The sequence below is a fragment of the Gorilla gorilla genome, chromosome 16 (genome assembly GCF_029281585.2).
Source record: "Gorilla gorilla gorilla isolate KB3781 chromosome 16, NHGRI_mGorGor1-v2.1_pri, whole genome shotgun sequence".
Taxonomy (NCBI): domain Eukaryota; kingdom Metazoa; phylum Chordata; class Mammalia; order Primates; family Hominidae; genus Gorilla; species Gorilla gorilla.
In genome coordinates this window covers 42,576,217-42,603,853 of record NC_073240.2, presented here as the reverse complement: position 1 = coordinate 42,603,853, position 27,637 = coordinate 42,576,217, and the positions used below count along the sequence as shown (strand labels likewise).

At 54.3% G+C, this 27,637-nt stretch overlaps 1 protein-coding gene and 2 long non-coding RNA genes across 17 annotated transcripts in view; all 3 read right to left on the bottom strand.

Moving 5' to 3' along the window:
• Window positions 1-573: 573 nt before the first annotated feature.
• LOC134757240 (uncharacterized) lies at window positions 574-10,546 on the bottom strand. Of its 4 annotated transcripts, none has more exons than XR_010130971.1 (9): window positions 9,890-10,546; window positions 9,564-9,796; window positions 7,542-7,599; window positions 7,216-7,448; window positions 6,245-6,435; window positions 4,121-4,178; window positions 2,758-3,997; window positions 1,888-2,563; window positions 574-1,840 (listed from the first exon to the last, which is right to left on the bottom strand). It is a non-coding gene; the product is annotated as an uncharacterized lncRNA (long non-coding RNA). The 4 variants fall into 4 exon arrangements; XR_010130972.1 differs by having other exon boundaries at window positions 574-2,176; window positions 2,273-2,563; window positions 9,890-10,542; XR_010130970.1 differs by having other exon boundaries at window positions 574-2,563; window positions 9,890-9,947; window positions 10,175-10,538.
• A 2,489-nt stretch (window positions 10,547-13,035) lies between these two features.
• On the bottom strand, window positions 13,036-23,153 carry LOC134757241 (uncharacterized). Of its 4 annotated transcripts, none has more exons than XR_010130976.1 (9): window positions 22,495-23,153; window positions 22,169-22,401; window positions 20,147-20,204; window positions 19,821-20,053; window positions 18,852-19,042; window positions 16,728-16,785; window positions 15,365-16,604; window positions 14,350-15,170; window positions 13,036-14,302 (listed from the first exon to the last, which is right to left on the bottom strand). It is a non-coding gene; the product is annotated as an uncharacterized lncRNA (long non-coding RNA). The 4 variants fall into 4 exon arrangements; XR_010130975.1 differs by having other exon boundaries at window positions 13,036-14,638; window positions 14,735-15,170; window positions 22,495-23,149; XR_010130974.1 differs by having other exon boundaries at window positions 13,036-15,170; window positions 22,495-22,552; window positions 22,780-23,143.
• A 2,460-nt stretch (window positions 23,154-25,613) lies between these two features.
• Window positions 25,614-27,637, bottom strand: part of LOC115932637 (bifunctional peptidase and (3S)-lysyl hydroxylase JMJD7-like) — a 32,673-nt gene continuing 30,649 nt past the window's right edge. For all 9 annotated transcript variants that reach the window (XR_010130961.1, XR_010130965.1, XR_010130967.1 and 6 more), the window contains one exon: window positions 25,614-27,603. The gene's annotated coding sequence lies outside the window, so the exon portion shown is untranslated. The remainder of the gene's footprint in view (window positions 27,604-27,637) is intronic.

Below are 27,637 nucleotides of genomic sequence, written 5' to 3'. Positions count from 1 at the left end.
CCCTCAGTGCCCTGCGCAAGGAACAGGACTCATCTTCTGAGAAGGATGGACGCAGCCCCAACAAATGGGACAAGGACCACATCGGTGGCCCATGAGTGGCGGTCATGATCTTCAGCAAGCGGCACCAGGCCCTGGCAGGGCACACCAGGGTCACTCCAACCAGGATATCCGGACCGTCAGCCAGATGCTGACTCTGGCCCAAAGACTTCTACTCAGTATGGAGCTCCAGGCCACTTTGCAGCCCCTGGTGAGGGAGGTGTACATACCATGAATTGTGGGACCTTCAGAGCTTTTCACTTTTCGGAAAATAGCTCCTGTTGGGGCTACAAGATGGAGTGTGAAGAGGGCCTTGGGCCACAGGGAGGTGCCTGTGGACTAGGGGGAGTTCATGCACCCCTTCTTTCCCCAGAGGGGCTGGACTCAGGTGAGTATGGGGGTGGGGGCTCCTGCACTTCGACACAGGCAGCGGGAGGGTTTTCTCCCCATTCCCTCTGCACTCCCAACTTGAGCTATACTTTTTAAGAAAGTGATTCACCCTGCCTTTGCCCCCTTCCCCAGAACAGAACACGTTGATCATGGGCGATATTTTTCATTGTGTCAAACAGTTGCCGTGACCGTCATTAAACCTGTTTAACACCAAATAATAAGGAAAATAAAATAAAAAATTCGGGCTTGGTGCAGAAACTCACCCCAAATAAATCACCTACCAAAATATTTACATAATGGTGGAAATATTCCAAAATTCAATATTTTGGGATTTATACACAAAAGATAAACAAATTAGAGGCCAAGAGGCTGCCGGAAGGGAAAAACGGGGCCTGGGAAGGCCGTTGTGAGGAATGAGCTGGACCTAAAGAGGCCACTGGCAGGCGGGAGCTGGGCCTGCCGAAGCGGCCGAGAGGCAGGAGCTTTGGACTCGGGAGGCCGCAATGAGGCGAGAGCTAGCTGGGCATGGAGAGTCCGCTGTGAGTCCGCTGTGAGTCCGGGCCCGTGCAGGCCTTCGAGAGGCAGGAGGCCGGGCCTGCAAAGGCCCACTGGAGGTCAAGTTCTGGGCCTGAAGAGGCCACCAAAAGTCAAAAGCGGGGCCTGGGAAGGCCGCCAAGAGCCATGAGCTGGTCTGGGCTGAAAGAGGCCACTGGGAGGCAGGAGGAGCTGGGCCTGGAGAGGCTGACTCGAGGAAGTTTTGCACCTGGAGAGGCCGCCGAGAGGACGGAGCTGGGCCCGGGGAGGCCGACTTGCTGCTCTTCCGGGCCCAATTCCAGGCCGACTTGACGACGACTTGGGCCTGCTGGGAGCTGGGCAGGAGCTGAGTCCAAAGACGTTGTTGGGAGGCCAGAGTCAGGCCTGGAGACACAGCCGGGAGGAAGAGCTGGGCCCGGAGAGGATGCCGGGAGGCTGCAAGTGGGTCTGGAGAGGCCGATTTGAGGAGGCCCGGCCTCCGCCTCCCGCATGGCGGCCTCTGCAGGCACACCTGTTTCTCCTGGCTGCATCTCCCGCCTCCCAGCAAACAAGCTTTTTTGGCTCAGCTCCCGCCTGCGTTTGTAGACCCCGAAGTTTCTGCAACCAAGCTCTTCAGACCCACATCCCGCCTCCCAGTACCTGAACAGTCCCACCTCCGGCTGGAGAACAGAGTCTGTAGGCCCCGCTGTTGCCTCCCAGGGGAGTCTCCAAGCCCAGCTCTCGCCCCACCACGACCTCCCAGGCCCAAGTCGCTGCCTGCCTCACAGCAGCCCTCGTGCGACCCTGCTCCTCCCTCACGGTGGCCTGTTGAGGCAGGGGCTCACGCCGACCTCTCTCAGCGTGGGAGGGGCCGGTGTGAGGCAAGGGCTCACGCTGACCTCTCTCACAGTGGGAGGGGCCGGTGTGAGGCAAGGGGCTCACGCCGACCTCTCAGCGTGGGAGGGGCCGGTGTGAGGCAAGGGCTCACGCCGACCTCTCTCAGCGTGGGAGGGGCCGGTGTGAGGTAAGGGGCTGAGGCTGACCTCTGTCAGCGTGGGAGGGGCCGGTGTGAGGCAAGGGCTCACGCTGACCTCTCTCAGCGTGGGAGGGGCCGGTGTGAGGCAAGGGCTCACGCCGACCTCTCTCAGCGTGGGAGGGGCCGGGGTGAGGCAAGGGGCTCACGCTGACCTCTGTCAGCGTGGGAGGGGCTGGTGTGAGGTAAGGGGCTCAGGCTGACCTCTGTCAGCGTGGGAGGGGCCGGTGTGAGGCAAGGGCTCACGCTGACCTCTCTCAGCGTGGGAGGGGCCGGTGTGAGGCAAGGGCTCACGCTGACCTCTCTCAGCGTGGGAGGGGCCGGTGTGAGGCAAGGGCTCACGCCGACCTCTCTCAGCGTGGGAGGGGCTGGTGTGAGGTAAGGGGCTGAGGCTGACCTCTGTCAGCGTGGGAGGGGCCGGTGTGAGGCAAGGGCTCAGGCTGACCTCTCTCAGCGTGGGAGGGGCCGGTGTGAGGCAAGGGCTCACGCCGACCTCTCTCAGCGTGGGAGGGGCCGGGGTGAGGCAAGGGGCTCACGCTGACCTCTGTCAGCGTGGGAGGGGCTGGTGTGAGGTAAGGGGCTCAGGCTGACCTCTCTCAGCGTGGGAGGGGCCGGTGTGAGGCAAGGGCTCACGCTGACCTCTCTCAGCGTGGGAGGGGCCGGTGTGAGGCAAGGGGCTCATGTTGACCTCTCTCAGCGTGGGAGGGGCCGGTGTGAGGCAAGGGCTCACGCCGACCTCTCTCAGCGTGGGAGGGGCCGGTGTGAGGCAAGGGGCTCACGCCGACCTCTCTCAGCGTGGGAGGGGCCGGTGTGAGGTAAGGGGCTCACGCCGACCTCTCTCAGCGTGGGAGGGGCCGGTGTGAGGCAAGGGGCTGACGCTGACCTCTCTCACCGTGGGAGGGTCCGGTGTGAGGCAAGGGCTCACGCTGACCTCTCTCAGCGTGGGAGGGGCCGGTGTGAGGCAAGGGGCTCACGCCGACCTCTCTCACCGTGGGAGGGGCCGGTGTGAGTCAAGGGCTCACGCCGACCTCTCTCAGCGTGGGAGGGGCCGGTGTGAGGCAAGGGGCTCACGCTGACCTCTCTCAGCGTGGGAGGGGCCGGTGTGAGGCAAGGGCTCACGCTGACCTCTCTCAGCGTGGGAGGAGCCAGTGTGTGGCAGGGGCTCATGCCTCTGGGCAGGGTACCAGAGGCATGGGCATCAACAGGCCACCGTGAGGGAGGAGCTGGGCCGCATGCGGGCTGCTGGGAGGCAGGCAGGGACTTGGCCCCGGGTGGCCGCCGTGGGGGCGAGAGCTGGGCCTGGAGAGGCCCCTGGGAGGCAAGAGCGGGACCTGCAGAGGCCATTCTCCAACCATTGCTGGGCCCGTACAGGCCACCGGGCTGCAGGAATGAGGCCCAAAGAACTTGGCTGGAGAAAGTTCGGGACCTACAAAGGCGGTTGGGAGCTGGGCAGGAGTTGAGCCAAAAGAGCTTGCTTACTTGCTGGGAGGCACGGCCGGGAGATGCTGACTTCAGGACAACTTGGGCCTGCAGAGGTCACCGGGAGGCCCAAGCTTGGCGTGGAGGAGCCCACCGACCGGAGACCATTTGGGGCCTGCAGGTGCCATTGGAGGGCATGAGCTCATCGTGGAGGGGGCACCGTGAGGCCTGACCTGGGCCTGGGGAGCTTGGCTTGAGGAAGCTGTGGTCCGACCAAGGACGCCAGGAGATGGGTAGGCACTGAGTCCAAAGAGGTTGTTGAGAGGCAGGAGTCGGGCCTGGAGACGCAGCCAGGAAGAGGAGCTTGGCCCGGAGAGGACGCCTGGAGGGTGCAAGTGGGTCTGGAGAGGCCGACTTGAGGAGGTTCTCAGCCCGGAGAGGCCGCCGGAAGGGAAAAACTGGGACTGGAAAGGCTGTTGTGAGGAATGAGCCCCATGGGCCTGAAGAGGCCACTGGCAGGCGGGAGCTGGGTGTGTAGAAGCTGCTGAAAGGTTGGGAGCTTGGCTTGGGGGGTCCACAGTGAGGCAGATGCTGGGCCTGAAGAATCTGCTTAAAAAGATTTAAGCACATTTACATTTATTAGGCACTTTATTTCCATTATTACGTATATATAAATATATATATACGTATTATATATCCAATATATAATAAAATAATTATACAACTCACCATAATGTAGAATCAGTGGGCGTGTTAAGCTTGTTTTCCTGAAACTGGATGGTCCCACCTGAGCGTGATGGGAGAAAGTGACAGATCAATAGGTATTAGATACTCATAAGAACAGCGCAACCTAGATCCCTCACATGCATGGTTCACAACAGGGTGCGTTCTCCTATGAGAATCTAATGCTGCTGCTCATCTGAGAAGGTGGAGCTCAAGCGGGAATGTGAGCAAAGCGGAGTGGCTGTAAATACAGATGAAGCTTCCCTCACTCCCTCACTCGACACCACTCACCTCCTGCTGTGTGGCTCCCTACGGCTCCATGGCTCAGGGGTTGGGGACCCCTGCTCAAGTGCATCCAAAGCGACCCTTCCCACACCAGTCTTCATAGTGGTCAAGGGCAGCAACCACTTAGCTCCCAAGGCATGTGCCTCAGCTGGTATTTCGTCACAATCAACAGTAAGTGGTAGCTTGAGTCACTGTGAGGTCACTTCCTGGAAATCACCAGCATCCCATTTCCCACTGGCAAAGAGCTCAGCACTGCCCCCTGGGAAACCAAACCTATGCCCAAATCCCATCTGTGTGGGTTTATCTCCTGGGACCCTTCCTAACATATTAGTCAGAGTGCAATCAGGAAGCATAAACCACTGAAAAGTTTAAAGTGTTAAAATTTAATACGGAGAATTATTCATTATAACAGGTGAACAGCATAATGAGAGATTGGCTAGCACAAAGTAAAGAGAACTCTAGAGAATACAGGACTAGCCCAGGCCAGGCATGGTGGCTCATGCCTGAAATTCCAGCAATTTGAGAAGCTAATGCACGAGGATTGCTTAAGGCCAGGAGCTGGAGACCGGTCTGGACAACACAGTGAGACCCTGTCTCTATCCAAAAAAAAGAAAAAAGTTAGCTGGGAGTGGTGGTGCACACTTGTAGTCCCAGCTACTCGGAATGCTGAAGTTTGAGCCTGGGAGGTCAAGGCTGCAGCGAGGCATGATTATGCCACTACAGTCCAGCCTGGTGACAGAGCAAGACCCTGTCTCAAAGAACAAAACAACAAAAACCGTTTACAGACAGAAAAGAAATAGAGCCAATAAGCTGAGGAAAGATGTTGAAATGTGACAAGTAAGTAACATGAGGTCTTTTGTCTATTTGAAATAATCAAACAAAAAATGACTTACTAAATTATAATACCCTGTGCTGGCAAAGGTGCAGTGAAATGGGCACTTTCTTATACTATGAGGGGTGTTTAAATTGTGTATAAGCCTTCCCAGGTAAAGCCTGTCAATTTTTTAAAATAATGGAGACAGGGTCTCACCATACTGCCATACTGCCTCCTCCAACTCTTGGCCTCAAGCAATCCTCCTCTCTTAGCCTCCCAAAGTGCTAAGAGTATAGCTGGGAGGCACCCAAAACCCTGTCAATTTACATCAAGGGTAATGAGAATGTCCATTCCTCATGACTCACAGTAATCTTACTTCTGGGGAGACAAGTCAATCTAAACAAAAGGTCATCTGTACACACACAGTAAAAATCTGGGAGTAACTGAAGACAGAGTTGGTAAGTGAAATAAGAAACAGTTCTAAGAAATTAAACTATGGTATCAATAGGCACCTGGTATAAAAGGTCAGTTGATGTTAGCTGCTACATTTTTGTTGTTTTGAGACAGGGTCTCACTCGGTCACCCAGGCTGGAGTGCAGAGGCCTGATCATGACTCACTGCAGTCTCAGCCTCCCTGGGCTTGAGTGATCCTCCCACCTCAGCCTCCCAAGTAGCTGGGACTACAGGAACGTGCCACCACACTAGGCTAATTCATGTATTTTTCTGTAGGGATGGTGACTCCCCATTTGTTTCCAAGACCTATCGCAAACTCTTGGCCTCAAGCCATCCTCCTGCCTCAGCCTCCCAAAGTGTTGCGATTACCAGTGTGAGCCACCACACCTGGCCAGCTGCTACTTTTAGCAATATTATTATTATTATTCCGCTCAATTAAAAATTATTATTTTCAAGGCTATGCAACAGTATGTATCCTACAGCGTAACTGTAAAAACATAAACAGTTGCCGTCCCTCAGTATACAGAATTAGTTACAGCCCCCCATCTCTGCATATACCAAAATCCATGCTTACTCACGTTTCGCTGTTACCCCTCTGGAATCCACGTGTACGAAAATACCAAATATTAGTTGGGCATAGTGGCAAGCACCTGTAGTCTCAGCCACGTGGGAGGTTGAGATGGGAGGATCGCTTCAGCCTGGAAGGTTGAGGCTGCAGTCAGCTGCGATAGCACTACTACCCTCCAGCCTCGGACAACAGAGGGAGACCCTGTCTCAGAAAAAAAAAAAAAAAACAAAATAAAACAGGTTAGAAATTGTAATGAGGTCTGTTGGGCAAAATTCCATATAAGCAAAGTATAAATTAATAAAGCAAATCGTGATAAATTAGTACGATTGACTTTCTGGAGTTTCTGACAATAAAAGTAAGGAAAATGCAGAACACAAAGACAGAGAGTAAAAAGAGAAATTAGGAAAGCATTCTACATGTTTAATAGGAAGACACCGGCCGTGTTCGTGCAGCGGCAGTATGTCGTGACATGACATACTTTGGAGAGAAGTTAACAGATGAGGAAGTTGATAAAAATCATCAGAGAAGCAAGATACTGGTAGCGACACTCAAGGAAACCACGAAATTTCCATAACTTATGTCAGCAAAGTGGGAATATTGTACAGTGTGTGTTGAAGTTCCTATACAACATTGTTTATCTGTCGTTTGTTTGTTTGTAAGGAATGTATATACTAAAAGTTCTTCTTGCTGTCAAAAGAATATGTGTGAATAAGTCGTTTTAACTTATTCTTCTGTTTTTCTTTTATCTTCCTGCCATCATCCCACAGCCTTACTTTAGAAATTTTTTCTTTAGAAAATTGAACAAGTGCCCCTTGTGGTGGCACATACCTCGAGGATGGGAGGCAGGGGTGGAAGGGTCACTTGAGGCCATTAGTTTGACACCAGCCTGGCCAACAAAGTGAGACCCCATGTCTGCAAAACAATTTAAAAATTAGCCAAGTATCGTCATGTATACCTACAGTCCCAGCTACCTCAACTTACGGAGAAAGTTCAGGGCCTGGAGAGAAGGCTGGGAGGCAGGAGCTGGGTCTAAAGAGGCCATTGTAACGATGGAGCTGTGCCTGTGGAGGCTGTTGTGAGGCAGTAGGCTCATCTGCGGAGACTGCCGTGAGGTAGGGTATGGGCCTCAATAGGCCATTGTGAGTCATGAGCTTGGTCTGTAGAGGCTGACTGGAGAGAGTTCTGGGCCTGGAGAGGCTGCCGGGAGGTAGGAGCTGGGCCAAAAGATTTAAGCACATTTACGTTTATTAGGCACTTCATTTCCATTATTACACTGGAATATATAACAAAATAATTATAGAACTCACCATAATGTAGAATCAGTGGGCGTGTTAAGCTTGTTTTCCTGAAACTGGATGGTCCCACCTGAGCGTGATGGGAGAAAGTGACAGATCAATAGGTATTAGATTCTCATAAGAACAGCGCAACCTAGATCCCTCACATGCACGGTTCACAACAGGGTGCGTTCTCCTATGAGAATCTAATGCTGCTGCTCATCTGAGAAGGTGGAGCTCAGGCGGGAATGTGAGCAAAGGGGAGTGGCTATAAATACAGACGAAGCTTCCCTCACTCCCTCACTCGACACCACTCACCTGCTGTGTGGCTCCTTACGGCTCCATGGCTCAGGGGTTGGGGACCCCTGCTCAAGTGCATCCAAAGCGACCCTTCCCACACCAGTCTTCATAGTAGTCAAGGGCAGCAACCACTTAGCCCCCAAGGCATGTGCCTCAGCTGGCATTTCATCACAATCAACAGTAAGTGGTAGCTTGAGTCACTGTGAGGTCACTTCCTGGAAATCACCCTAACCCTGGGCCCTGACCCTAAAACCCTAACCCTGGGCCATGACCCTAAAACCCTAACCCTGGGTCCCGACCCTAAAACCCTAACCCTGGGCCCTGACCCTAAAACCCTAACCCTGGGCCCTGACCCTAAAAACCTAACCCTGGGCCCAGGCCCGGACCCTAAAACCCTAACCCTGGGCCCTGGCCCTGAGCCTAAAACCCTAACCCTGGGCCCTGGCCCTGACCCTAAAACCCTAACCCTGGGCCCAGGCCCTGACCCTAAAACCCTAACCCTGGGCACTGGCCCTAACCCTAAAACCCTAACCCTGGGCCCTGGACCTGACCCTAAAACCCTAACCCTGGGCCCTGGCACTGATCCTAAAACCCTAACCCTGGGCCCTGGCCCTGAGCCTAAAACCCTAACCCTGGGCCCTGGCCCTGACCCTAAAACCCTAACCCTGGGCCCTGGCCCCGAGCATAAAACCCTAACCCTGGGCCCTGGCCCTGAGCCTAAAACCCTAACCCTGGGCCCTGGACCTGACCCTAAAACCCTAACCCTGGGCCCTGGCCCTGAGCCTAAAACCCTAACCCTGGGCCCTGGCCCTGAGCCTAAAACCCTAACCCTGGGCCCTGACCCTAAAACAACCCTAACTTTGGGCCCTGGCCGTGACCCTAAAACACCCCTAGCCCTGGGCCCTGGCCCTGACCCTAAAACAACCCTAACCCTGGGCCCTAGCCCTGACCCTAAAACAACCCTAACCCTGGGCCCTGGCCCTGACCCTAAAACAACCCTAACCCTGGGCCCTGGCCCAAATTGTAATGAGGTCTGTTGGGCAAAATTCCATATAAGCAAAGTATAAATTAATAAAGCAAATCGTGATAAATTAGTACGATTGACTTTCTGGAGTTTCTGACAATAAAAGTAAGGAAAATGCAGAACACAAAGACAGAGAGTAAAAAGAGAAATTAGGAAAGCATTCTACATGTTTAATAGGAAGACACTGGCCGTGTTCGTGCAGCGGCAGTATGTCGTGACATGACATACTTTGGAGAGAAGTTAACAGATGAGGAAGTTGATAAAAATCATCAGAGAAGCAAAATACTGGTAGCGACACTCAAGGAAACCACGAAATTTCCATAACTTATGTCAGCAAAGTGGGAATATTGTACAGTGTGTGTTGAAGTTCCTATACAACATTGTTTATCTGCCGTTTGTTGGTTTGTAAGGAATGTATATACTAAAAGTTCTTCTTGCTGTCAAAAGAATATGTGTGAATAAGTCGTTTTAACTTATTCTTCTGTTTTTCTTTTATCTTCCTGCCATCATCCCACAGCCTTACTTTAGAAATTTTTTCTTTAGAAAATTGAACAAGTGCCCCTTGTGGTGGCACATACCTCGAGGATGGGAGGCAGGGGTGGAAGGGTCACTTGAGGCCATTAGTTTGACACCAGCCTGGCCAACAAAGTGAGACCCCATGTCTGCAAAACAATTTAAAAATTAGCCAAGTATCGTCATGTATACCTACAGTCCCAGCTACCTCAACTTACGGAGAAAGTTCAGGGCCTGGAGAGAAGGCTGGGAGGCAGGAGCTGGGTCTAAAGAGGCCATTGTAACGATGGAGCTGTGCCTGTGGAGGCTGTTGTGAGGCAGTAGGCTCATCTGCGGAGACTGCCGTGAGGTAGGGTATGGGCCTCAATAGGCCATTGTGAGTCATGAGCTTGGTCTGTAGAGGCTGACTGGAGAGAGTTCTGGGCCTGGAGAGGCTGCCGGGAGGTAGGAGCTGGGCCAAAAGATTTAAGCACATTTACGTTTATTAGGCACTTCATTTCCATTATTACACTGGAATATATAACAAAATAATTATAGAACTCACCATAATGTAGAATCAGTGGGCGTGTTAAGCTTGTTTTCCTGAAACTGGATGGTCCCACCTGAGCGTGATGGGAGAAAGTGACAGATCAATAGGTATTAGATTCTCATAAGAACAGCGCAACCTGGATCCCTCACATGCACGGTTCACAACAGGGTGCGTTCTCCTATGAGAATCTAATGCTGCTGCTCATCTGAGAAGGTGGAGCTCAGGCGGGAATGTGAGCAAAGGGGAGTGGCTGTAAATACAGACGAAGCTTCCCTCACTCCCTCACTCGACACCACTCACCTGCTGTGTGCCTCCTTACGACTCCATGGCTCAGGGGTTGGGGACCCCTGCTCAAGTGCATCCAAAGCGACCCTTCCCACAAGAGTCTTCATAGTAGTCAAGGGCAGCAACCACTTAGCTCCCAAGGCGTGTGCCTCAGCTGGCATTTCATCACAATCAACAGTAAGTGGTAGCTTGAATCGTTGTGAGGTCACTTCCTGGAAATCACCCTAACCCTGGGCCCCGGGCCCTGACCCTAAAACCCTAACCCTGGGCCCCGGGCCCTGACCCTAAAACCCTAACCCTGGGCCCCGGCCCCGGGCCCTGACCCTGAAGCCCTAACCCTGGGCCCCGGGCCCTGACCCTGAAGCCCTAACCCTGGGCCCCGGGCCCTGTCCCTGAAGCCCTAACCCTGGGCCCCGGGCCCTGTCCCTGAAGCCCTAACCCTGGGCCCCGGGCCCTGACCCTGAAGCCCTAACCCTGGGCCCCGGGCCCTGGCCCTGAAGCCCTAACCCTGGGCCCCGGGCCCTGGCCCTGAAGCCCTAACCCTGGGCCCCGGGCCCTGACCCTGAAGCCCTAACCCTGGGCCCCGGTCCCTGACACTAAAACTCTAACCCTGGGCCCCGGGCCCTGACCCTAAAACCCTAACCCTGGGCCCTGGGCCCTGACCCTAAAACCCTAACACTGGGCCCTGGGCCCTGACCCTAAGACCCTAACCCTGGGCCCTGGCCCTGACCCTAAAACCCTAACCCTGGGCCCTGACCCTAAAACCCTAACCCTGGGCCCTGACCCTAAAACCCTAACCCTTCGCCCTGACCCTAAAACCCTGACCCTGGGCCCTGACCCTAAAACCCTAACCCTTCGCCCTGACCCTAAAACCCTAACCCTTCGCCCTTACCCTAAAACCCTAACCCTTCGTCCTTACCCTAAAACCCTAACCCTAACCCTAGTGAGCCTAGACCACACATTGCACTCCAGCCTGGGTGACAGAGCACGACTCTGTCTCAAAAAAAAAAGAAGAAAAGACAGAGAAAAGAAAGCCAACAAGACACCATTAGGCAAACCATTGTCAGGTTATGGGAGTTTGAGAAGGAAAGTAGAGAAAGGAGAAGAAAGCTTATTTAAAGAATGGCTGAAGACTGCCTAAATCATGGGAAAGATTTGGACATCTAAATCCATGAAGCTTAAAGATTCCTAAAGAGGTTCAAACCAAATAGATACTCACCAAGTCACAATATAATCAAATAGTCAAAAGTTAAAGAAACTTTGCAGGTCAGGACAGAATCGAATAATAGATTCAAAGTGCTGAAAGAAAAAAAGTGCCAGCAACTAATACTATGTCTGACAAAGCTGTCCTTCAGAGAGAAAAAAGAAATAACGTGCTTCCTTGACAAACAAAGCTGAGGGCATTCAGGACCACTAGGTCTACCTTAAAAAAATGCTTAACGGAGTTTTTCAAGTAAAAATGAATGAAGTTGGGAGCAGTGGCTCATGCCCGTAATCCCATTTTGGGAGGCTGAGGTGGGTGGATCACCTGAGGTCGGGAGGTCAAGACCAGCCTGGCCAACATGGCAAAACCCCACCCCCAGTAAAAATACAAAAAATTAGCCAGGTATGAAGGCCACTGAGATCGTACCACTGCACTCCAGCCTGGGTGACAAGAGTCAAACTACATTTCAAAAACAAAATAACAAACAAAAAAAACAAAACTTGAGGCCTGGCCTTCTGCTCCTCTCCAACCCCCACTTCTCTGGGCCCAAGCCACCTGGGCTGAGGAGGGGGTGAGGTGTGAGCCCCTGCCAGGAACTCCCTGCCCGGACCAAGTACTCGGCCCCCAGGCCTGCATTCAGTGAGGCCTCCCGTGGCGTCAGCATGTTCGTGTGGAGGAATGTGGAAGGTCACTCTGTGGCCGTGTTCTCCTGGTACTCCATCCCCTTCCTGACCCCTCCCTGCAGCCACACGAGGCCCAGCAACCTGCCAGTTACTCAGTGGCCTCCAACCAGAGAAAACAACCTGCCAAGTTGGCAGCTGTTGCTCATGAGCATCCACCAGGTGGCACAGGGAGTGTTGACCCTGGGCGGCCCCCTGGAGCCACCTGCCCTGAAAGCCCAGGGCCCGCAACCCCACACACTTTGGGGGTGGTGGAACCTGTTAAAAGCTCACCTCCCACCATGGAGGAGGAGCCCTGGGCCCCTCAGGGGAGTCCCTGCTGGACAGTGAGACAGAGAATGACCATGATGATGCTTTCCTCTCCATCATGTCTCCTGACACCCAGTTGCCTCTACCACTCAGATGATGTCAGGCCCAGTCCCTCAGTGCCCTGCGCAAGGAACAGGACTCATCTTCTGAGAAGGATGGACGCAGCCCCAACAAATGGGACAAGGACCACATCGGTGGCCCATGAGTGGCGGTCATGATCTTCAGCAAGCGGCACCAGGCCCTGGCAGGGCACACCAGGGTCACTCCAACCAGGATATCCGGACCGTCAGCCAGATGCTGACTCTGGCCCAAAGACTTCTACTCAGTATGGAGCTCCAGGCCACTTTGCAGCCCCTGGTGAGGGAGGTGTACATACCATGAATTGTGGGACCTTCAGAGCTTTTCACTTTTCGGAAAATAGCTCCTGTTGGGGCTACAAGATGGAGTGTGAAGAGGGCCTTGGGCCACAGGGAGGTGCCTGTGGACTAGGGGGAGTTCATGCACCCCTTCTTTCCCCAGAGGGGCTGGACTCAGGTGAGTATGGGGGTGGGGGCTCCTGCACTTCGACACAGGCAGCGGGAGGGTTTTCTCCCCATTCCCTCTGCACTCCCAACTTGAGCTATACTTTTTAAGAAAGTGATTCACCCTGCCTTTGCCCCCTTCCCCAGAACAGAACACGTTGATCATGGGCGATATTTTTCATTGTGTCAAACAGTTGCCGTGACCGTCATTAAACCTGTTTAACACCAAATAATAAGGAAAATAAAATAAAAAATTCGGGCTTGGTGCAGAAACTCACCCCAAATAAATCACCTACCAAAATATTTACATAATGGTGGAAATATTCCAAAATTCAATATTTTGGGATTTATACACAAAAGATAAACAAATTAGAGGCCAAGAGGCTGCCGGAAGGGAAAAACGGGGCCTGGGAAGGCCGTTGTGAGGAATGAGCTGGACCTAAAGAGGCCACTGGCAGGCGGGAGCTGGGCCTGCCGAAGCGGCCGAGAGGCAGGAGCTTTGGACTCGGGAGGCCGCAATGAGGCGAGAGCTAGCTGGGCATGGAGAGTCCGCTGTGAGTCCGCTGTGAGTCCGGGCCCGTGCAGGCCTTCGAGAGGCAGGAGGCCGGGCCTGCAAAGGCCCACTGGAGGTCAAGTTCTGGGCCTGAAGAGGCCACCAAAAGTCAAAAGCGGGGCCTGGGAAGGCCGCCAAGAGCCATGAGCTGGTCTGGGCTGAAAGAGGCCACTGGGAGGCAGGAGGAGCTGGGCCTGGAGAGGCTGACTCGAGGAAGTTTTGCACCTGGAGAGGCCGCCGAGAGGACGGAGCTGGGCCCGGGGAGGCCGACTTGCTGCTCTTCCGGGCCCAATTCCAGGCCGACTTGACGACGACTTGGGCCTGCTGGGAGCTGGGCAGGAGCTGAGTCCAAAGACGTTGTTGGGAGGCCAGAGTCAGGCCTGGAGACACAGCCGGGAGGAAGAGCTGGGCCCGGAGAGGATGCCGGGAGGCTGCAAGTGGGTCTGGAGAGGCCGATTTGAGGAGGCCCGGCCTCCGCCTCCCGCATGGCGGCCTCTGCAGGCACACCTGTTTCTCCTGGCTGCATCTCCCGCCTCCCAGCAAACAAGCTTTTTTGGCTCAGCTCCCGCCTGCGTTTGTAGACCCCGAAGTTTCTGCAACCAAGCTCTTCAGACCCACATCCCGCCTCCCAGTACCTGAACAGTCCCACCTCCGGCTGGAGAACAGAGTCTGTAGGCCCCGCTGTTGCCTCCCAGGGGAGTCTCCAAGCCCAGCTCTCGCCCCACCACGACCTCCCAGGCCCAAGTCGCTGCCTGCCTCACAGCAGCCCTCGTGCGACCCTGCTCCTCCCTCACGGTGGCCTGTTGAGGCAGGGGCTCACGCCGACCTCTCTCAGCGTGGGAGGGGCCGGTGTGAGGCAAGGGCTCACGCTGACCTCTCTCACAGTGGGAGGGGCCGGTGTGAGGCAAGGGGCTCACGCCGACCTCTCAGCGTGGGAGGGGCCGGTGTGAGGCAAGGGCTCACGCCGACCTCTCTCAGCGTGGGAGGGGCCGGTGTGAGGTAAGGGGCTGAGGCTGACCTCTGTCAGCGTGGGAGGGGCCGGTGTGAGGCAAGGGCTCACGCTGACCTCTCTCAGCGTGGGAGGGGCCGGTGTGAGGCAAGGGCTCACGCCGACCTCTCTCAGCGTGGGAGGGGCCGGGGTGAGGCAAGGGGCTCACGCTGACCTCTGTCAGCGTGGGAGGGGCTGGTGTGAGGTAAGGGGCTCAGGCTGACCTCTGTCAGCGTGGGAGGGGCCGGTGTGAGGCAAGGGCTCACGCTGACCTCTCTCAGCGTGGGAGGGGCCGGTGTGAGGCAAGGGCTCACACTGACCTCTCTCAGCGTGGGAGGGGCCGGTGTGAGGCAAGGGCTCACGCCGACCTCTCTCAGCGTGGGAGGGGCTGGTGTGAGGTAAGGGGCTGAGGCTGACCTCTGTCAGCGTGGGAGGGGCCGGTGTGAGGCAAGGGCTCAGGCTGACCTCTCTCAGCGTGGGAGGGGCCGGTGTGAGGCAAGGGCTCACGCCGACCTCTCTCAGCGTGGGAGGGGCTGGTGTGAGGTAAGGGGCTGAGGCTGACCTCTGTCAGCGTGGGAGGGGCCGGTGTGAGGCAAGGGCTCACCCTGACCTCTCTCAGCGTGGGAGGGGCCGGTGTGAGGCAAGGGCTCACGCCGACCTCTCTCAGCGTGGGAGGGGCCGGGGTGAGGCAAGGGGCTCACGCTGACCTCTGTCAGCGTGGGAGGGGCTGGTGTGAGGTAAGGGGCTCAGGCTGACCTCTCTCAGCGTGGGAGGGGCCGGTGTGAGGCAAGGGCTCACGCTGACCTCTCTCAGCGTGGGAGGGGCCGGTGTGAGGCAAGGGGCTCATGTTGACCTCTCTCAGCGTGGGAGGGGCCGGTGTGAGGCAAGGGCTCACGCCGACCTCTCTCAGCGTGGGAGGGGCCGGTGTGAGGCAAGGGGCTCACGCCGACCTCTCTCAGCGTGGGAGGGGCCGGTGTGAGGTAAGGGGCTCACGCCGACCTCTCTCAGCGTGGGAGGGGCCGGTGTGAGGCAAGGGGCTGACGCTGACCTCTCTCACCGTGGGAGGGTCCGGTGTGAGGCAAGGGCTCACGCTGACCTCTCTCAGCGTGGGAGGGGCCGGTGTGAGGCAAGGGGCTCACGCCGACCTCTCTCACCGTGGGAGGGGCCGGTGTGAGTCAAGGGCTCACGCCGACCTCTCTCAGCGTGGGAGGGGCCGGTGTGAGGCAAGGGGCTCACGCTGACCTCTCTCAGCGTGGGAGGGGCCGGTGTGAGGCAAGGGCTCACGCTGACCTCTCTCAGCGTGGGAGGAGCCAGTGTGTGGCAGGGGCTCATGCCTCTGGGCAGGGTACCAGAGGCATGGGCATCAACAGGCCACCGTGAGGGAGGAGCTGGGCCGCATGCGGGCTGCTGGGAGGCAGGCAGGGACTTGGCCCCGGGTGGCCGCCGTGGGGGCGAGAGCTGGGCCTGGAGAGGCCCCTGGGAGGCAAGAGCGGGACCTGCAGAGGCCATTCTCCAACCATTGCTGGGCCCGTACAGGCCACCGGGCTGCAGGAATGAGGCCCAAAGAACTTGGCTGGAGAAAGTTCGGGACCTACAAAGGCGGTTGGGAGCTGGGCAGGAGTTGAGCCAAAAGAGCTTGCTTACTTGCTGGGAGGCACGGCCGGGAGATGCTGACTTCAGGACAACTTGGGCCTGCAGAGGTCACCGGGAGGCCCAAGCTTGGCGTGGAGGAGCCCACCGACCGGAGACCATTTGGGGCCTGCAGGTGCCATTGGAGGGCATGAGCTCATCGTGGAGGGGGCACCGTGAGGCCTGACCTGGGCCTGGGGAGCTTGGCTTGAGGAAGCTGTGGTCCGACCAAGGACGCCAGGAGATGGGTAGGCACTGAGTCCAAAGAGGTTGTTGAGAGGCAGGAGTCGGGCCTGGAGACGCAGCCAGGAAGAGGAGCTTGGCCCGGAGAGGACGCCTGGAGGGTGCAAGTGGGTCTGGAGAGGCCGACTTGAGGAGGTTCTCAGCCCGGAGAGGCCGCCGGAAGGGAAAAACTGGGACTGGAAAGGCTGTTGTGAGGAATGAGCCCCATGGGCCTGAAGAGGCCACTGGCAGGCGGGAGCTGGGTGTGTAGAAGCTGCTGAAAGGTTGGGAGCTTGGCTTGGGGGGTCCACAGTGAGGCAGATGCTGGGCCTGAAGAATCTGCTTAAAAAGATTTAAGCACATTTACATTTATTAGGCACTTTATTTCCATTATTACGTATATATAAATATATATATACGTATTATATATCCAATATATAATAAAATAATTATACAACTCACCATAATGTAGAATCAGTGGGCGTGTTAAGCTTGTTTTCCTGAAACTGGATGGTCCCACCTGAGCGTGATGGGAGAAAGTGACAGATCAATAGGTATTAGATACTCATAAGAACAGCGCAACCTAGATCCCTCACATGCATGGTTCACAACAGGGTGCGTTCTCCTATGAGAATCTAATGCTGCTGCTCATCTGAGAAGGTGGAGCTCAAGCGGGAATGTGAGCAAAGCGGAGTGGCTGTAAATACAGATGAAGCTTCCCTCACTCCCTCACTCGACACCACTCACCTCCTGCTGTGTGGCTCCCTACAGCTCCATGGCTCAGGGGTTGGGGACCCCTGCTCAAGTGCATCCAAAGCGACCCTTCCCACACCAGTCTTCATAGTGGTCAAGGGCAGCAACCACTTAGCTCCCAAGGCATGTGCCTCAGCTGGCATTTCGTCACAATCAACAGTAAGTGGTAGCTTGAGTCACTGTGAGGTCACTTCCTGGAAATCACCAGCATCCCATTTCCCACTGGCAAAGAGCTCAGCACTGCCCCCTGGGAAACCAAACCTATGCCCAAATCCCATCTGTGTGGGTTTATCTCCTGGGACCCTTCCTAACATATTAGTCAGAGTGCAATCAGGAAGCATAAACCACTGAAAAGTTTAAAGTGTTAAAATTTAATACGGAGAATTATTCATTATAACAGGTGAACAGCATAATGAGAGATTGGCTAGCACAAAGTAAAGAGAACTCTAGAGAATACAGGACTAGCCCAGGCCAGGCATGGTGGCTCATGCCTGAAATTCCAGCAATTTGAGAAGCTAATGCACGAGGATTGCTTAAGGCCAGGAGCTGGAGACCGGTCTGGACAACACAGTGAGACCCTGTCTCTATCCAAAAAAAAGAAAAAAGTTAGCTGGGAGTGGTGGTGCACACTTGTAGTCCCAGCTACTCGGAATGCTGAAGTTTGAGCCTGGGAGGTCAAGGCTGCAGCGAGGCATGATTATGCCACTACAGTCCAGCCTGGTGACAGAGCAAGACCCTGTCTCAAAGAACAAAACAACAAAAACCGTTTACAGACAGAAAAGAAATAGAGCCAATAAGCTGAGGAAAGATGTTGAAATGTGACAAGTAAGTAACATGAGGTCTTTTGTCTATTTGAAATAATCAAACAAAAAATGACTTACTAAATTATAATACCCTGTGCTGGCAAAGGTGCAGTGAAATGGGCACTTTCTTATACTATGAGGGGTGTTTAAATTGTGTATAAGCCTTCCCAGGTAAAGCCTGTCAATTTTTTAAAATAATGGAGACAGGGTCTCACCATACTGCCATACTGCCTCCTCCAACTCTTGGCCTCAAGCAATCCTCCTCTCTTAGCCTCCCAAAGTGCTAAGAGTATAGCTGGGAGGCACCCAAAACCCTGTCAATTTACATCAAGGGTAATGAGAATGTCCATTCCTCATGACTCACAGTAATCTTACTTCTGGGGAGACAAGTCAATCTAAACAAAAGGTCATCTGTACACACACAGTAAAAATCTGGGAGTAACTGAAGACAGAGTTGGTAAGTGAAATAAGAAACAGTTCTAAGAAATTAAACTATGGTATCAATAGGCACCTGGTATAAAAGGTCAGTTGATGTTAGCTGCTACATTTTTGTTGTTTTGAGACAGGGTCTCACTCGGTCACCCAGGCTGGAGTACAGAGGCCTGATCATGACTCACTGCAGTCTCAGCCTCCCTGGGCTTGAGTGATCCTCCCACCTCAGCCTCCCAAGTAGCTGGGACTACAGGAACGTGCCACCACACTAGGCTAATTCATGTATTTTTCTGTAGGGATGGTGACTCCCCATTTGTTTCCAAGACCTATCGCAAACTCTTGGCCTCAAGCCATCCTCCTGCCTCAGCCTCCCAAAGTGTTGCGATTACCAGTGTGAGCCACCACACCTGGCCAGCTGCTACTTTTAGCAATATTATTATTATTATTCCGCTCAATTAAAAATTATTATTTTCAAGGCTATGCAACAGTATGTATCCTACAGCGTAACTGTAAAAACATAAACAGTTGCCGTCCCTCAGTATACAGAATTAGTTACAGCCCCCCATCTCTGCATATACCAAAATCCATGCTTACTCACGTTTCGCTGTTACCCCTCTGGAATCCACGTGTACGAAAATACCAAATATTAGTTGGGCATAGTGGCAAGCACCTGTAGTCTCAGCCACGTGGGAGGTTGAGATGGGAGGATCGCTTCAGCCTGGAAGGTTGAGGCTGCAGTCAGCTGCGATAGCACTACTACCCTCCAGCCTCGGACAACAGAGGGAGACCCTGTCTCAGAAAAAAAAAAAAAACAAAATAAAACAGGTTAGAAATTGTAATGAGGTCTGTTGGGCAAAATTCCATATAAGCAAAGTATAAATTAATAAAGCAAATCGTGATAAATTAGTACGATTGACTTTCTGGAGTTTCTGACAATAAAAGTAAGGAAAATGCAGAACACAAAGACAGAGAGTAAAAAGAGAAATTAGGAAAGCATTCTACATGTTTAATAGGAAGACACCGGCCGTGTTCGTGCAGCGGCAGTATGTCGTGACATGACATACTTTGGAGAGAAGTTAACAGATGAGGAAGTTGATAAAAATCATCAGAGAAGCAAGATACTGGTAGCGACACTCAAGGAAACCACGAAATTTCCATAACTTATGTCAGCAAAGTGGGAATATTGTACAGTGTGTGTTGAAGTTCCTATACAACATTGTTTATCTGTCGTTTGTTTGTTTGTAAGGAATGTATATACTAAAAGTTCTTCTTGCTGTCAAAAGAATATGTGTGAATAAGTCGTTTTAACTTATTCTTCTGTTTTTCTTTTATCTTCCTGCCATCATCCCACAGCCTTACTTTAGAAATTTTTTCTTTAGAAAATTGAACAAGTGCCCCTTGTGGTGGCACATACCTCGAGGATGGGAGGCAGGGGTGGAAGGGTCACTTGAGGCCATTAGTTTGACACCAGCCTGGCCAACAAAGTGAGACCCCATGTCTGCAAAACAATTTAAAAATTAGCCAAGTATCGTCATGTATACCTACAGTCCCAGCTACCTCAACTTACGGAGAAAGTTCAGGGCCTGGAGAGAAGGCTGGGAGGCAGGAGCTGGGTCTAAAGAGGCCATTGTAACGATGGAGCTGTGCCTGTGGAGGCTGTTGTGAGGCAGTAGGCTCATCTGCGGAGACTGCCGTGAGGTAGGGTATGGGCCTCAATAGGCCATTGTGAGTCATGAGCTTGGTCTGTAGAGGCTGACTGGAGAGAGTTCTGGGCCTGGAGAGGCTGCCGGGAGGTAGGAGCTGGGCCAAAAGATTTAAGCACATTTACGTTTATTAGGCACTTCATTTCCATTATTACACTGGAATATATAACAAAATAATTATAGAACTCACCATAATGTAGAATCAGTGGGCGTGTTAAGCTTGTTTTCCTGAAACTGGATGGTCCCACCTGAGCGTGATGGGAGAAAGTGACAGATCAATAGGTATTAGATTCTCATAAGAACAGCGCAACCTAGATCCCTCACATGCACGGTTCACAACAGGGTGCGTTCTCCTATGAGAATCTAATGCTGCTGCTCATCTGAGAAGGTGGAGCTCAGGCGGGAATGTGAGCAAAGGGGAGTGGCTATAAATACAGACGAAGCTTCCCTCACTCCCTCACTCGACACCACTCACCTGCTGTGTGGCTCCTTACGGCTCCATGGCTCAGGGGTTGGGGACCCCTGCTCAAGTGCATCCAAAGCGACCCTTCCCACACCAGTCTTCATAGTAGTCAAGGGCAGCAACCACTTAGCCCCCAAGGCATGTGCCTCAGCTGGCATTTCATCACAATCAACAGTAAGTGGTAGCTTGAGTCACTGTGAGGTCACTTCCTGGAAATCACCCTAACCCTGGGCCCTGACCCTAAAACCCTAACCCTGGGCCATGACCCTAAAACCCTAACCCTGGGTCCCGACCCTAAAACCCTAACCCTGGGCCCTGACCCTAAAACCCTAACCCTGGGCCCTGACCCTAAAAACCTAACCCTGGGCCCAGGCCCGGACCCTAAAACCCTAACCCTGGGCCCTGGCCCTGAGCCTAAAACCCTAACCCTGGGCCCTGGCCCTGACCCTAAAACCCTAACCCTGGGCCCAGGCCCTGACCCTAAAACCCTAACCCTGGGCACTGGCCCTAACCCTAAAACCCTAACCCTGGGCCCTGGACCTGACCCTAAAACCCTAACCCTGGGCCCTGGCACTGATCCTAAAACCCTAACCCTGGGCCCTGGCCCTGAGCCTAAAACCCTAACCCTGGGCCCTGGCCCTGACCCTAAAACCCTAACCCTGGGCCCTGGCCCCGAGCATAAAACCCTAACCCTGGGCCCTGGCCCTGAGCCTAAAACCCTAACCCTGGGCCCTGGACCTGACCCTAAAACCCTAACCCTGGGCCCTGGCCCTGAGCCTAAAACCCTAACCCTGGGCCCTGGCCCTGAGCCTAAAACCCTAACCCTGGGCCCTGACCCTAAAACAACCCTAACTTTGGGCCCTGGCCGTGACCCTAAAACACCCCTAGCCCTGGGCCCTGGCCCTGACCCTAAAACAACCCTAACCCTGGGCCCTAGCCCTGACCCTAAAACAACCCTAACCCTGGGCCCTGGCCCTGACCCTAAAACAACCCTAACCCTGGGCCCTGGCCCAAATTGTAATGAGGTCTGTTGGGCAAAATTCCATATAAGCAAAGTATAAATTAATAAAGCAAATCGTGATAAATTAGTACGATTGACTTTCTGGAGTTTCTGACAATAAAAGTAAGGAAAATGCAGAACACAAAGACAGAGAGTAAAAAGAGAAATTAGGAAAGCATTCTACATGTTTAATAGGAAGACACTGGCCGTGTTCGTGCAGCGGCAGTATGTCGTGACATGACATACTTTGGAGAGAAGTTAACAGATGAGGAAGTTGATAAAAATCATCAGAGAAGCAAAATACTGGTAGCGACACTCAAGGAAACCACGAAATTTCCATAACTTATGTCAGCAAAGTGGGAATATTGTACAGTGTGTGTTGAAGTTCCTATACAACATTGTTTATCTGCCGTTTGTTGGTTTGTAAGGAATGTATATACTAAAAGTTCTTCTTGCTGTCAAAAGAATATGTGTGAATAAGTCGTTTTAACTTATTCTTCTGTTTTTCTTTTATCTTCCTGCCATCATCCCACAGCCTTACTTTAGAAATTTTTTCTTTAGAAAATTGAACAAGTGCCCCTTGTGGTGGCACATACCTCGAGGATGGGAGGCAGGGGTGGAAGGGTCACTTGAGGCCATTAGTTTGACACCAGCCTGGCCAACAAAGTGAGACCCCATGTCTGCAAAACAATTTAAAAATTAGCCAAGTATCGTCATGTATACCTACAGTCCCAGCTACCTCAACTTACGGAGAAAGTTCAGGGCCTGGAGAGAAGGCTGGGAGGCAGGAGCTGGGTCTAAAGAGGCCATTGTAACGATGGAGCTGTGCCTGTGGAGGCTGTTGTGAGGCAGTAGGCTCATCTGCGGAGACTGCCGTGAGGTAGGGTATGGGCCTCAATAGGCCATTGTGAGTCATGAGCTTGGTCTGTAGAGGCTGACTGGAGAGAGTTCTGGGCCTGGAGAGGCTGCCGGGAGGTAGGAGCTGGGCCAAAAGATTTAAGCACATTTACGTTTATTAGGCACTTCATTTCCATTATTACACTGGAATATATAATAAAATAATTATAGAACTCACCATAATGTAGAATCAGTGGGCGTGTTAAGCTTGTTTTCCTGAAACTGGATGGTCCCACCTGAGCGTGATGGGAGAAAGTGACAGATCAATAGGTATTAGATTCTCATAAGAACAGCGCAACCTGGATCCCTCACATGCACGGTTCACAACAGGGTGCATTCTCCTATGAGAATCTAATGCTGCTGCTCATCTGAGAAGGTGGAGCTCAGGCGGGAATGTGAGCAAAGGGGAGTGGCTGTAAATACAGACGAAGCTTCCCTCACTCCCTCACTCGACACCACTCACCTGCTGTGTGCCTCCTTACGACTCCATGGCTCAGGGGTTGGGGACCCCTGCTCAAGTGCATCCAAAGCGACCCTTCCCACAAGAGTCTTCATAGTAGTCAAGGGCAGCAACCACTTAGCTCCCAAGGCGTGTGCCTCAGCTGGCATTTCATCACAATCAACAGTAAGTGGTAGCTTGAATCGTTGTGAGGTCACTTCCTGGAAATCACCCTAACCCTGGGCCCCGGGCCCTGACCCTAAAACCCTAACCCTGGGCCCCGGGCCCTGACCCTAAAACCCTAACCCTGGGCCCCGGCCCCGGGCCCTGACCCTGAAGCCCTAACCCTGGGCCCCGGGCCCTGACCCTGAAGCCCTAACCCTGGGCCCCGGGCCCTGTCCCTGAAGCCCTAACCCTGGGCCCCGGGCCCTGTCCCTGAAGCCCTAACCCTGGGCCCCGGGCCCTGACCCTGAAGCCCTAACCCTGGGCCCCGGGCCCTGGCCCTGAAGCCCTAACCCTGGGCCCCGGGCCCTGGCCCTGAAGCCCTAACCCTGGGCCCCGGGCCCTGACCCTGAAGCCCTAACCCTGGGCCCCGGTCCCTGACACTAAAACTCTAACCCTGGGCCCCGGGCCCTGACCCTAAAACCCTAACCCTGGGCCCTGGGCCCTGACCCTAAAACCCTAACACTGGGCCCTGGGCCCTGACCCTAAGACCCTAACCCTGGGCCCTGGCCCTGACCCTAAAACCCTAACCCTGGGCCCTGACCCTAAAACCCTAACCCTTCGCCCTGACCCTAAAACCCTGACCCTGGGCCCTGACCCTAAAACCCTAACCCTTCGCCCTGACCCTAAAACCCTAACCCTTCGCCCTTACCCTAAAACCCTAACCCTTCGTCCTTACCCTAAAACCCTAACCCTAACCCTAGTGAGCCTAGACCACACATTGCACTCCAGCCTGGGTGACAGAGCACGACTCTGTCTCAAAAAAAAAAGAAGAAAAGACAGAGAAAAGAAAGCCAACAAGACACCATTAGGCAAACCATTGTCAGGTTATGGGAGTTTGAGAAGGAAAGTAGAGAAAGGAGAAGAAAGCTTATTTAAAGAATGGCTGAAGACTGCCTAAATCATGGGAAAGATTTGGACATCTAAATCCATGAAGCTTAAAGATTCCTAAAGAGGTTCAAACCAAATAGATACTCACCAAGTCACAATATAATCAAATAGTCAAAAGTTAAAGAAACTTTGCAGGTCAGGACAGAATCGAATAATAGATTCAAAGTGCTGAAAGAAAAAAAGTGCCAGCAACTAATACTATGTCTGACAAAGCTGTCCTTCAGAGAGAAAAAAGAAATAACGTGCTTCCTTGACAAACAAAGCTGAGGGCATTCAGGACCACTAGGTCTACCTTAAAAAAATGCTTAACGGAGTTTTTCAAGTAAAAATGAATGAAGTTGGGAGCAGTGGCTCATGCCCGTAATCCCATTTTGGGAGGCTGAGGTGGGTGGATCACCTGAGGTCGGGAGGTCAAGACCAGCCTGGCCAACATGGCAAAACCCCACCCCCAGTAAAAATACAAAAAATTAGCCAGGTATGAAGGCCACTGAGATCGTGCCACTGCACTCCAGCCTGGGTGACAAGAGTCAAACTACATTTCAAAAACAAAATAACAAACAAAAAAAACAAAACTTGAGGCCTGGCCTTCTGCTCCTCTCCAACCCCCACTTCTCTGGGCCCAAGCCACCTGGGCTGAGGAGGGGGTGAGGTGTGAGCCCCTGCCAGGAACTCCCTGCCCGGACCAAGTACTCGGCCCCCAGGCCTGCATTCAGTGAGGCCTCCCGTGGCGTCAGCATGTTCGTGTGGAGGAATGTGGAAGGTCACTCTGTGGCCGTGTTCTCCTGGTACTCCATCCCCTTCCTGACCCCTCCCTGCAGCCACACGAGGCCCAGCAACCTGCCAGTTACTCAGTGGCCTCCAACCAGAGAAAACAACCTGCCAAGTTGGCAGCTGTTGCTCATGAGCATCCACCAGGTGGCACAGGGAGTGTTGACCCTGGGCGGCCCCCTGGAGCCACCTGCCCTGAAAGCCCAGGGCCCGCAACCCCACACACTTTGGGGGTGGTGGAACCTGTTAAAAGCTCACCTCCCACCATGGAGGAGGAGCCCTGGGCCCCTCAGGGGAGTCCCTGCTGGACAGTGAGACAGAGAATGACCATGATGATGCTTTCCTCTCCATCATGTCTCCTGACACCCAGTTGCCTCTACCACTCAGATGATGTCAGGCCCAGTCCCTCAGTGCCCTGCGCAAGGAACAGGACTCATCTTCTGAGAAGGATGGACGCAGCCCCAACAAATGGGACAAGGACCACATCGGTGGCCCATGAGTGGCGGTCATGATCTTCAGCAAGCGGCACCAGGCCCTGGCAGGGTGCACCAGGGTCACTCCAACCAGGATATCCGGACCGTCAGCCAGATGCTGACTCTGGCCCAAAGACTTCTACTCAGTATGGAGCTCCAGGCCACTTTGCAGCCCCTGGTGAGGGAGGTGTACATACCATGAATTGTGGGACCTTCAGAGCTTTTCACTTTTCGGAAAATAGCTCCTGTTGGGGCTACAAGATGGAGTGTGAAGAGGGCCTTGGGCCACAGGGAGGTGCCTGTGGACTAGGGGGAGTTCATGCACCCCTTCTTTCCCCAGAGGGGCTGGACTCAGGTGAGTATGGGGGTGGGGGCTCCTGCACTTCGACACAGGCAGCGGGAGGGTTTTCTCCCCATTCCCTCTGCACTCCCAACTTGAGCTATACTTTTTAAGAAAGTGATTCACCCTGCCTTTGCCCCCTTCCCCAGAACAGAACACGTTGATCATGGGCGATATTTTTCATTGTGTCAAACAGTTGCCGTGACCGTCATTAAACCTGTTTAACACCAAATAATAAGGAAAATAAAATAAAAAATTCGGGCTTGGTGCAGAAACTCACCCCAAATAAATCACCTACCAAAATATTTACATAATGGTGGAAATATTCCAAAATTCAATATTTTGGGATTTATACACAAAAGATAAACAAATTAGAGGCCAAGAGGCTGCCGGAAGGGAAAAACGGGGCCTGGGAAGGCCGTTGTGAGGAATGAGCTGGGCCTAAAGAGGCCACTGGCAGGCGGGAGCTGGGCCTGCCGAAGCGGCCGAGAGGCAGGAGCTTTGGACTCGGGAGGCCGCAATGAGGCGAGAGCTAGCTGGGCATGGAGAGTCCGCTGTGAGTCCGCTGTGAGTCCGGGCCCGTGCAGGCCTTCGAGAGGCAGGAGGCCGGGCCTGCAAAGGCCCACTGGAGGTCAAGTTCTGGGCCTGAAGAGGCCACCAAAAGTCAAAAGCGGGGCCTGGGAAGGCCGCCAAGAGCCATGAGCTGGTCTGGGCTGAAAGAGGCCACTGGGAGGCAGGAGGAGCTGGGCCTGGAGAGGCTGACTCGAGGAAGTTTTGCACCTGGAGAGGCCGCCGAGAGGACGGAGCTGGGCCCGGGGAGGCCGACTTGCTGCTCTTCCGGGCCCAATTCCAGGCCGACTTGACGACGACTTGGGCCTGCTGGGAGCTGGGCAGGAGCTGAGTCCAAAGACGTTGTTGGGAGGCCAGAGTCAGGCCTGGAGACACAGCCGGGAGGAAGAGCTGGGCCCGGAGAGGATGCCGGGAGGCTGCAAGTGGGTCTGGAGAGGCCGATTTGAGGAGGCCCGGCCTCCGCCTCCCGCATGGCGGCCTCTGCAGGCACACCTGTTTCTCCTGGCTGCATCTCCCGCCTCCCAGCAAACAAGCTTTTTTGGCTCAGCTCCCGCCTGCGTTTGTAGACCCCGAAGTTTCTGCAACCAAGCTCTTCAGACCCACATCCCGCCTCCCAGTACCTGAACAGTCCCACCTCCGGCTGGAGAACAGAGTCTGTAGGCCCCGCTGTTGCCTCCCAGGGGAGTCTCCAAGCCCAGCTCTCGCCCCACCACGACCTCCCAGGCCCAAGTCGCTGCCTGCCTCACAGCAGCCCTCGTGCGACCCTGCTCCTCCCTCACGGTGGCCTGTTGAGGCAGGGGCTCACGCCGACCTCTCTCAGCGTGGGAGGGGCCGGTGTGAGGCAAGGGCTCACGCTGACCTCTCTCACAGTGGGAGGGGCCGGTGTGAGGCAAGGGGCTCACGCCGACCTCTCAGCGTGGGAGGGGCCGGTGTGAGGCAAGGGCTCACGCCGACCTCTCTCAGCGTGGGAGGGGCCGGTGTGAGGTAAGGGGCTGAGGCTGACCTCTGTCAGCGTGGGAGGGGCCGGTGTGAGGCAAGGGCTCACGCTGACCTCTCTCAGCGTGGGAGGGGCCGGTGTGAGGCAAGGGCTCACGCCGACCTCTCTCAGCGTGGGAGGGGCCAGGGTGAGGCAAGGGGCTCACGCTGACCTCTGTCAGCGTGGGAGGGGCTGGTGTGAGGTAAGGGGCTCAGGCTGACCTCTGTCAGCGTGGGAGGGGCCGGTGTGAGGCAAGGGCTCACGCTGACCTCTCTCAGCGTGGGAGGGGCCGGTGTGAGGCAAGGGCTCACGCTGACCTCTCTCAGCGTGGGAGGGGCCGGTGTGAGGCAAGGGCTCACGCCGACCTCTCTCAGCGTGGGAGGGGCTGGTGTGAGGTAAGGGGCTGAGGCTGACCTCTGTCAGCGTGGGAGGGGCCGGTGTGAGGCAAGGGCTCACGCTGACCTCTCTCAGCGTGGGAGGGGCCGGTGTGAGGCAAGGGCTCACGCCGACCTCTCTCAGCGTGGGAGGGGCCGGGGTGAGGCAAGGGGCTCACGCTGACCTCTGTCAGCGTGGGAGGGGCTGGTGTGAGGTAAGGGGCTCAGGCTGACCTCTCTCAGTGTGGGAGGGGCCGGTGTGAGGCAA